Consider the following 10,910-nt stretch of genomic DNA (forward strand, 5'->3'; position numbering starts at 1 on the left):
CGCCGCACCCCGCCCCCCCGTGCCCATTGGCTGAAAGGGCCGCGGGGTCCAGCCCCCCTGCCATGCCTGTTGGGCGGCGGCGACCTAGGAGGCGTGGCCACGGGCACTCGATCCCCACCTCCCCATTCGCCGCCAGCCAATCGGGCTCGACAGCAGACTGCTGACTGGTCCGTCTCGGAGGGCTTCTGCTGTCAATCAAGTCCTCCAGCCCCGCTGCAGCTGGAGCTCGGCGCGGGGGGGTCCCGCCCGCGGGACGTGGCCGGTCGGCGGCGCCGGGGAAAGAGGGGCGGGGCCACTCGGGAGCTAGAGCCGGGCGTGGGCGCTCTGGGCCGGGGCGGGCTGGGCTCCTGCTCCGCTTCTCCCCCAGGCAGCAGCGTGCGGCGGTGCCCGCCCGCCCGGCTCCCGGGCCCGAGTCGGGCGCGCCCTCGCCCTCGGGGCTGCTTGTGGCCCGTGCGCCCAGGGGCGGCGGCCGAGGAGCGCGGGGCCGCGGGCACTGGGGGCTCCCGCCCCTGCTGGCGGGGCACGGCCGGGGCGGCGAGCGAGCCTGGCCCAGGAGCAGCGTGTCGTGGGCGCGGTGCAGCCCCGGGCGGAGGAGCTGCTCGCGCTGCCGTCGAGGCTTAGAGTCCGAGGAAGTTAAAAAGCATCCTAGACCCCCGCTTCTCCCGCGCCGTGCAGGTCTGTGTCTGTGGCGATGGGCCGTGCTTCATCCGTACAACAGCTCTGTACAGGGCAGCCAGGCCAGCGGACAGGTGTTCTATTTCTCTGGCTCAGGGGTCCCGGCTCCTGCCCTCTGGGTCTTTCCCCTCCCCTAGGACGTCAGACTCGCTCTGCTCCAGCGCAGCGCGGGGCCCAGCCGGCTGGATCTGCCGGGCGGGCGGGCGGCCGGGGGCAATGGGCCGAGCGGCTGCAGGGGGCTGGGGCTGCATCGGCCAAGGTGGTGAGCTGGGCGCAGAACGCCCCAGTGCGACAAATGCAAACTCACAACCTAAAATCTTTGGAGATTTGATGTTAGCAAGCGTACTCCTTAAAGCTGTGGTGGTTTTAAAGCTCAGTCAGCTTGAATTTAACCCGAGTTTTTAAATATGCTTTTAGAAACTTAAGCTGACTGAAATATCTCCAACCTTTCTTACTGTAAAGTCCAAGGGACATTATTTTTGTTGTTATTTCATTTATTATCCAGTTATCCAGCAAAGATTCCCCAGCTGGATTTGTCCACGGCCACTGCCTCCCATCCAACTGTTTGTGATGCAACTCTCTTAGGTTTTACATTGCTCCTGTGAATGCAGTACCAGGGGCCAGTCATGGTACGTTATGGATTTGGAGCCTGTACCTTTGAATGGAAAGACCAGCAACACTGCAGCACACCAGTGCCTGCCACACACAATCATGACTGTGGAACATGTTTCAGTTGCATGCAGGATCCACCAGGCAGGAGGCAGATGTGCTAGTACTAAAGTATATCCTGGACAACAAAGGGGCGAAATGATTTCTGGAGAGCTCTTCTAACCCAATGCTACGGAATTAGTGAAGTTACAGCTAGAAAAGACTTGCCTAGGGTGTCTATACTACAACAGTAGACATTTAAGTAGAGGAAGTGTGTTGTAGAAATTACCTCCCTCTTCATGATCATATGTCTAGCGTCTCCCCACTGGTGCCCAACCCACTTCCCTCCCATTTACAGTCAGTCAGGCCTAGGTTCTCCCTGCCATTTGTATCACAGACTTCCTCTTCCTCATTTGTCTGAACCATTTCGCTTTTTTTCCTAATCATTGTTCCTTGGACAAGTCTTCCTTCCCATTAATAGCTGCACAGATTGTTCTACTCCCTTTCATAACCACCAAGACCTTTCTCTCCCCTCATTCATTGTTACACATCTCATTGGCAATGGTAAGTTATTTGCATGGAAAAGGAATGCAAGATAAGTATGGTGTTGTTTTAACTGTTGTGCTGGCAGCTCCAGGGCCTGATAGTAATTCCTGTTTTTGTCTCTATTCAGGAACTACTTGTAGAAGCAGATGGCCTAGACCAACAGTTTCCAAACTCTGACAGATAGCGATGCACCGATAGAGATTTTTTGGGGCCGATACCAATAGCCAGTTTTTAAGGAGGAATATTGGCTGATACTGATCCAATTTCTGATACAGCTGCCTGCAGCTAGTAAGGTTGTTGTGCTGGACTGGGAGGGGGGAGGGAAGGGACATGAGGTGGGGGGCAGGTCAACAACCCCTGTGGTGGGGGAGGAGGCAGGGGCAGGGGCAGGCGCTGCCCAGCCAGGGTGGAGTCGGGTGGGGCGTAAGATGGAGCTGCAGCTCATGGGGGGCAGGGGTGGCCCTCACTGCTGTGCACACCCCAGGAGGGCATGGGGGGCAGGTGCCCCCAAATCGAGGCTGGGTGGGTGGGCTGGTATGCCGGATTCTTCTCGGCAGGGGCTACAGAGAGGGCTGGAGACACCCCAAATTTCGCCACAACCCCGCTCCCAGCACCACCACTGCCACGCACCCTGCCCATAGGTAGTGGCGGAACGCTGAGCTAGGACTGCCCAATGCCGTGACAATGGCAGTGCTGGGAGCAGGGCTACAGCAACATTTGGGGTGGCTGCCATAGGTGGCAGAAGCAGGGGGGGCTAACCAGATTGAGCCCTCCCAGACACAGGCAGCAAGTAGGGCCCCAGGGCAGCCTGGTTACAGGCTGCTGCAGTTAGGGGGAGGGGTATGCACACACATATACCCTGTGCAGCCAGAATCACAGCCAGCTGAGCAGGCAGGTTAGTTTATTTCTGTTTTCTTTACCTGGGCTTTGGGGGAGGTGGAGATTGAGACCCCCCCATAGTGCAGGAGGTAGTGGGGTAGGGGCAGATCATTCGCCCCTCCCCCTCTCCCTGCAGCACTGTGGAGATTGTCCCACAACCCAGCCTGGCTGGAGCCCCATTCACAGGGCTGGGCCAGGTCATGGGGCAATCAGAACCCAGAGGTTGGTCCAGGGACACTGGCGGGTGGTTCCCACGGCTGCATGCACCACAGGGGAGCCGGGGGGGGGGGGGGGGGGATGTTTTAGAATGTAGTTGTTCCATTCCTCCATTAGCTGCCATAAAAAGGGGCTACTAATTTACCATGGGCAAGGCCCACCTGGCTATCAATCAGATGGACAAAAAGACCAGAGCTTCTGGGGCACGGCCAATTGGACACTACCCCTTGTCCCAGCTGGACTGCTGCAGCAGCCCTAACAGAGTTCTCTGCACCCTCTACCCACTGCAGGAGTTCAGCAGTGGGGGCTGCTGCCTTGCTGTTACCTGCCATCACCTGTGACAGCATGTGGCCCCAAGGCTGTGCACCTGCCAGACCCAAATGGGATTGCATGGCCTCAGCAGAGGCATCTGCACCTCTGGGCCAGTTGCTAGTGGGCTGTAGCTTTGTTGGTCTTTGTGCAGCAGGACTGCCACGTGCATCACCGCTCTGCCATCTGGGCAGCTATCACCTGGAAGATGTTCTCAGTGTGGTGGCCTGCTTTGAACTGTCAAAGCATGTCCTCCTGGCCCCAAGTGGCTAGGAGGTCAGCACCTCCAGCTAAGTCACGGGTGCCAGCCCTGAGCAGGAGCCTCTGCCTGCATCCTGCCACCTGCCTCACTAGCAGGAATTCTGGTGTTCCCCATTTAAAAAGTGCAAAATCTCCGATGATAAATTCCCAAATTCATTCCTTAAAATACCCGCAAAATCCACGTTCTCCCACAATTAAAATAAAAGACCACTATATATATGAGACAGAGAGACTGATCAGTTGGGCAATGTTTTATTGATATATTTACAAATATAAAGAAATTTGGAAGCCTACCAGTGTCTCTAGTCAAAATAAATTCTAAATATCTAAATGTTCTGCTTGCTTTTGGTTTTCTTATCATAGAACAATTTGAGCTCCCCCTGACCCTTTCACTAACTAGGATGTGGGGACAGCTGCTGCTGCCAGGTCTCATCCTGTCTAGCAGCTGGGCATGATGGGTATGTGATGGGGAGATGTGGGGTTTGCAGGAAGGGGGTGGGAAGGAATGTGGGGGGATATGAGTGGGCTTGTAGGCGGGTGTGATTTGCGGGGCTGTGGGGGGACTGCTCAGATGGGTTGGGTCCCCTGCCACCCCACAGGGTGCAGCCCCCCACCCAGAGCACATGTACTGCCCACCCCCTGCCCTGGGCCCACAGCTTACCCCCACAGCAGCAGCAGTCATTGGGCACTCAGGGCCTGCAGTAACCAGAGCCCCCAGCAGCACAGCACAGCTCTGGCTGCCTCAGACCTGGTGCTGCCTATGCCACTCATTGCGGGTCCAGCTCAGCACAGTGCAGCGTGGTGTAGGGCCGTGCACCTTCAGGCAGTCCAAGTGGCCTGGGGCTGTCACCTGGGGCCCCGTACCGCTTGCAGGGACCAAGTGTCGCACCGGGCTGGGTCCTGCTTCTGGTGGCAGTGCTGCGAGACCCACAGTGTGTGCAGGGAGAAAGCGTGTGGCAGGACCCAGCCCGGTGCAGCCCACTAGCACACCTTTGCATAGGACCAGGAGGCATGGCTCCAGGACACGGCTCCCGTGCAAAAGCGTGTTAGCTGCATGGCTCGGGTCAGGTCAGGCTGGCCAGGCTCGTTTTCCATGAGGCTCAGGCAGCGATGCTCTACAGTCCATCGTAGGTACAGCACTGCGACTGCATTGCTGCCTGAGCTTCATGGAAGACACGCCCAGGCAGCCTGACCCAACCTGACCCAGCCCAGGCTGCGCAGCTAGTGTGCCTGTGCACAGGAGCCACACGTCCTGGTCCTGCGCAAAGGTGCGCTAGTGGGCCATGCCAGGCTGGGCCAGGTTGAGTCCTGCCACGCACTTTGTTGAGGGGCTTGAACGGGGGCCACCGCATGCCTGCTGCCCCCGCCCCATGCATGTGAAAGCAGCCAGCACGGCTGTGGCCTGGCTGTGGGCACAGCCAGCAGTGACACAGAGCTGTGAGACTCAGGCTCTGAACGGACCTGGCCCAACCCACTAGCACATGGCTCTCCCAGTCCTGTTCAAAACCGTGCAGTAGCGGGCCAGGCCCGTTCAACATGCACAGAGCCCAGGTCACACAGCACCATGTTGCTGCCCACTGTGCCCGCAGCTGGGCTACAGCCGCACTGGCTGCTTTGATCCATGCTGCAGGGGGGTGGGCAGGCATGTGGCAGCCCCCACTCAAGCCCCTCCAAACTCACCCACAGACTGCACATCCCCCTGCCACTCCTCACCCCCACATCCCTGCTTACCTGTGACAGTGTCCGGTCCCGATTCTTGCTGTGCTTTTGCTTGTCCCAGCAGGCTAAGGGTTCATGCCCTGCATGCTGGGGCAGCAGGAGCACCATAGAGATGCTCTAGCCAGAAACCAAAGCACCACTCTGGAGGACCAGCTCACTGGTTCCGTGTTTTATTTTGATACCTGATTATCCAGATACCAATTTTTGAGCCTGCGCTGCAAATATGCAGCATGGGGAACATTTTTTTGTTCCCAGTGTGCCTCTTGCTGCATCTCAGATTGCTTTGAGCCGCTAGGATTAAATTACTGGGGCACATGTCCCTGGGATACAGACTAACTGGTTCAACCCTTGGCATCTTTGCTGAGACTTTCAGCTAGATCAGGGGTGGGCAAAATACCGCCTACAGGCTGCATCTGGCCTGCCAGGCACTTTTCACCTCATCCACGGTGCCACCCAATGAATTATGCCCTGCTCAGACCTTCCCCCCCGCGAGGCTGAGAGTGATGCGCCCATGCGTATAATCCCTCAACTTACCCTATTGCGCCTTGCTCCCAACCTCTTGGGTGGAAGGGCTCTGTCCAGCCAACAGCAGCCTCTGGGCAGGGCTCCTACTGCAGCCGCCCCATGGGAACCTGCTTGACTTCCTAAAGTCAACTCACTTGGGACAGCAGGTAGGGAAGCAGTGGGGCTGGTGAGTGGCAGGGTGAAGTTGCAGCTGGGTAAAAGCGTGGAGCCTATGCCCAGAGGGGCAGCAGGAGTGCAGAGCTTGGCTGGGCAGGGTGTGGGTGTGAGGGTGGCAGGTGTAGGGACTCCCCACACACTCCCCTCATGGCATGCAGCTCCTGCTGCCTGGCAGCAACAACAGGTAGGGAGGTCAGGGTGCTCGTGCCTGGCAGAGGAGCCCAGTAGGGCACGGCTCTGGCCAGCGCTGTATGCACAACCCCCATCTACATATACGCACACCCCTACATAACCTTATGCCCCCCTACACAGCCATACCCTCTCAACCACCCCTCATAGCCTGACATCCCACCATACACACAATAGAAAAGAGTGACACTATTTTTGAGTTATGATGCAATCCTTTCTATATACAGTACACAATCATAAGTCATGACACATTTTTTGTAATAAAATTAAAATATAGTAGGTGTTTGAGTTTTAATGTATGATTTGGTTATTTTCTGGTTCTAAGATGGCAACCCGCCCCTCCCAAAAGGATTGGGGGGAGGGAGGGGGCAGCAAGGGGAGGGACTTCTGGTGACAAAGGTCAGGGATTAGGGAGCAGGACTTCCAGTCCCAGTGTGGTGACCAGGGGGCAGGGCAACTGTCAAGGGGCTATGCGACCCCTGACAGCTTGCCAAAACTTGTTAAGCGTCCTTCCAACCGAAATAATTGCCCACCCGACCTAGACCTCAGTTGCAAGTTGAGATTTTGCCCACTGTACTCCGACTTCAATGCCAAAATTTACAAGAGCCAGACAGCAGGTAGTCAGTACCTTTATATACCTAAACTAAAAGGCTCTGAGCCTTTCAATAGAAACACTAGATATAGATTATATATCATTCTGCTCAGTGTTCTCTCAAACCGTGGAAAACAAAGTCCTTCTTTACTAATGACTTCAAAAGATACAATTTCCTATAAGAGGTAGGCGAAATCATCCCTTTCCTTTACCCCAGCTGTAAGTTAGGGCTAGAGACACAACCACATGTGTGAAAACAGGTACAATTGTGAAGCCAATTTGAGTAGCTTGCCACAACACCCGAGCTGAAAATGCACTGGCTTAAAGAGCCTTTGTCAGTTTTACTGTCCTGCACTGTGTTACTGTTGAAGAGCAAGATAAAAGATTAACAAGAAGTGCCTCTCTAAATCATGTTTCTTATTTTATTCACCACTTTATAGTATCTTTGCCTCTCAGTGCATGTACCAAAAAGTGACAACTTGTAACTGAACCAGTTTCAATGGAGAATAACTCCTAATTTCTCCAGAGATCTCTCAGGCCACGATCACATCTAACCTCCATTTCACCCAGTTAACTCCGAATAGGCCTTGCAGCACATCCTGAAGGTCACCACATGGAAGCAGTGTCTATACAAGCTCCGGAATCATTGATCCCCCACTAAGAACTACATTCCAGGCACAAATTGTGAAGAGTTTAGCTGCAGTGCTACAGTACGCTCAATGCCTGAGATGCAGGGAATTGGAGCAGGGAAGAATGGGAGGGAAAGGAGATTACCAAAATAGAACTCAAAGCTGAAATTTTCAGATAAAACCAATGCTTTGAACTGCACCCTGAAATTATGATTATTCCACTGGCTTCTAATCAACTCAATCTTTTGCTCCTGTTCTAAGAGTAAGTTATAGCAGTTACTTTCTATACTACTTGTTAATTGCTTAGTGGTATCTTAAGGATAACCCCATAAAGAATATGTTGAAATAATTCAATGTGTGGCAATAACCAGAGATCTCTGCAGCAACAACTCCATCTAATAGGAACGGGTGCAATCTCCTTGCCCTATGCAGATAAAAGCAGGTCTTGGCTATTTTAGAAGTAAAAGAGCACATCAAGAATCCTGGCAAGACATATTAACCCACAGAACTATGATTTCAGTGGAACTCACTTAGGCTCAATTACTTTGATTCAGACTCTTAAATAGCAACTTGCCACTGGCTTGCAGCCCAGCCTGCACTGCAGGCCACAAATCTCCACTTCCCTGGAGAACCAAAGATGCCTACTTACCCCTGTCCCCAGCCTCAGTCAACAATAGCAGTAGGGAGGTGTGCTCCAGAGGGAATAGGCAGCGATTCCTCCATGATGGATTAGACCAGGGGAGACAGAACGTGGCACACAAAGGCATTTTTCTTGGCATGTGCACCTTGGATCAGACAGCGGGGAAAGGGCTGGGGCTGCGCTGCCACAACAAGGATCAGGCCCCTCACAGCCCCCCAGCATCCCTTGACAGTTGCCCCACTCCTGGTTGCTATACTGGAACCAGAAGTGCTGCCCCCAGCCCCTGACCTTTGCCACTGGAAGTCCCTTTCCTTGCCCTAGAAGTACTCCTTTTGGGAGGAAGGGTGCTACAATCTTGAAACCAGAAAAAACCCCAAATTATCTACAAAAAAACAAAAACAGCTACTATAAAACGTTTATTTAAAAATATTTTTGTACTGGTTTATGTGTTTACAAAGTGTATCTAGAAGTGACTGCATAAAAGCTCAAAATACAGTCCTACTGTATGTTGTGTGGGCAGTAAAGGGGTGTATGTGGCAGGGTGTGGTTGGGGAGTAAGTGTGTGTGTGTGGGGGGGGGGGGGGGGCTGTGGGGTTATAGCAGGTGGGAGAGACAAGCTGGGCTGCCGGCTTCATTGTGTACGGCTGTACCAGACTGCATGCAAGCCTCACAGGATGCAAACAGGCAGACCCCATACCCAGGCTCTGCGCTCCTGCTGCCCCACCCTGGGTCCCTGCTGGTCCCAGGGCACCTGCATGGGCTCCATGCCCACCTGCACCTGCCATTTCCCTGCATTCCCTCCCACACTTCCCATGTTGCTCCCTGTGAACCCTGCCGCTTCTCGCGCCGCTCCCTGTAGTTCCTGCTGCTTCCCGTGGCTCCTGCCTGCACTGCTCCCAGGAGCCCCTGCTGCTCACTGCAGCCCCTACCAGTTCCTGCACAACTATCTGCATCCTCCCTGCCCTCTGCCCCCACGCCCACTGCTTCCCACTCTGGCTCCAGCCTGGCTTGGGAAGCACCATGGGGTGGTTGGACTGTTCGCAGCCATTTCCCCCTTCCCTCCATCCAATCTTATCTTCCTTTCCACTTGGATTGGGTGAAAAGTACCTCTAGGGTCACACAGAGGCTTCCAGTTGGGGGCTGAGGGCAGGGAGCTGGGGAAGGAGTGGAGCTGGGCCAGCCTTGCTGCTCAGCCACAGGCTCCCTCTGGGTCCTGCTGCCACGGCTGCCTGTCATCTTTGACAGACAAACAGGGGCAGATAAAAATTAATTTTCTAAAATTTTCAGAGGCCCTGCAGACTGGATAGAATGGGCTGGCAGAAGATCACATCAGCCTAGTATATCTACCCTACAAGTGTTTCTCTACTTACTCCACAAAACATGACCATCTTAAAAAAAAAAAAGAAAAAGAGAGAACACACCAGTAAGCTGTCAATGAACAGCTGGCTTCCACATGCTGGGAGCACTGCCAACCACTTCTGCTAGGCCCTGGCTGTTCATCTTCCTGAGAGCCATCATTTCTTCTCCTCCACCCACCATTTGTCGACTGGATTTGGAGCGTGGAGGATGTCAAAATTTTTAACTTTATCCACGATGGGAATTTTCATGAAAAGGCAAATTTCTCTACTCATGCTCTCTTTGGTTTTAAACAGGAAAGGTAGATGTGCGAGAAGGTTCTGTAGAGGTGGTTTTTTGTTTGTTTGTTTGTTTTATACAGTGTCTGAGCAATGCAACAGATTTTGATTAGGGTCATCAAACTATTTAAAAATGTGATTGCAGTTAGTTGCACGATTAAGAAATTAGTTGCAATTAATTGTGATTTTAACCACACAGCTAAAAACCTCAAAATTATGCACAGAAATTCTGTTATGCAAAATTATGCAGGTACTTTGTATGGTTGGGGGGTAGGTGTATGGGGTTTGGAGTCCAGGGAGTGGGGTTCCTGCATACCCTGGCAGGATGTGAGGTACTGTGGGTCAGGAGTGAGGGCTTAGGGGTGCTGTGGCTTGGGAGTGAAGGACAGATAGACGCATGCATACAGACATCGCCCAGCAGATAAATGGGGGGGGGGGGGGGGGAAGCCACAACAGAGGCAGGGGAAAGGGCTGGGGTGAATGCAGCCCCAGGGCCTAGGTGGCTCAGTTTGCAAGGGGGGGGGGGGGGGGGGCGGCGGGTGGGCGCGCGTGCGTGCAGCAGCACATGCCCCCCAGATCTGTGTGTGGGGTGGAGGCAGGCTGCTGCTGGAGGCTGGGGCTCTGCACCCTTTTGCCTTTGCCTCGGGGGTTGCGTGCTGGCTGTGCCGTATCCCTTTCTCTGTGGCAGGAGGCATAGCATAGCATTGCGTGGCTCCTGGGGCAAAGGCAACAGGGCACAGAGCCCCAGTCTATAGCTGCAGCCCGCCTCCAACCCGTGCACACATCTGGGGAGGCATGTGCCTCCCATACCTCACCTGGGGTACATGCAGTGGGAGTCCCCCCGCACTGCTGGACAAGCCGCCCATGGTTCTGCCCCACGACCTGCCCCGATGCCCCATTCACCCCAGTCCCAGCCCCTGCCCCACTCCCCCCCTCTCACTGTGGGGGCCTCGATCTGCACCCCCCCCCATGCCCCTTCCCCTTCACAGACTTGCCTGCTGGGTGCTGCTCCACACGCCTCTGAGCTGTGTTCCTGGCTGCCCACAGGCTGCAGCTGCATGTGTGCCTCTCCCCATTGCTGCAGCTGCCTGGCACCCACACCCAGGCTACCCTGTGGTACTCTGCACTGCCACTGCTGCCCCACAGGGTGGCCTCGAGGTGGCAGTAACAGCAATGAAGCAGAGCCCAGGCACTGGCTCCAAAACCACATGAGCAATTAACATGTTAAAAAAATTAACACGAACAATGATTAATGCATTAATCACGCATGCCAATTGTGATTAATTGACAGC

The sequence above is a fragment of the Alligator mississippiensis genome, chromosome 10, assembly GCF_030867095.1.
Source record: "Alligator mississippiensis isolate rAllMis1 chromosome 10, rAllMis1, whole genome shotgun sequence".
In the NCBI taxonomy this organism is placed as follows: domain Eukaryota; kingdom Metazoa; phylum Chordata; order Crocodylia; family Alligatoridae; genus Alligator; species Alligator mississippiensis.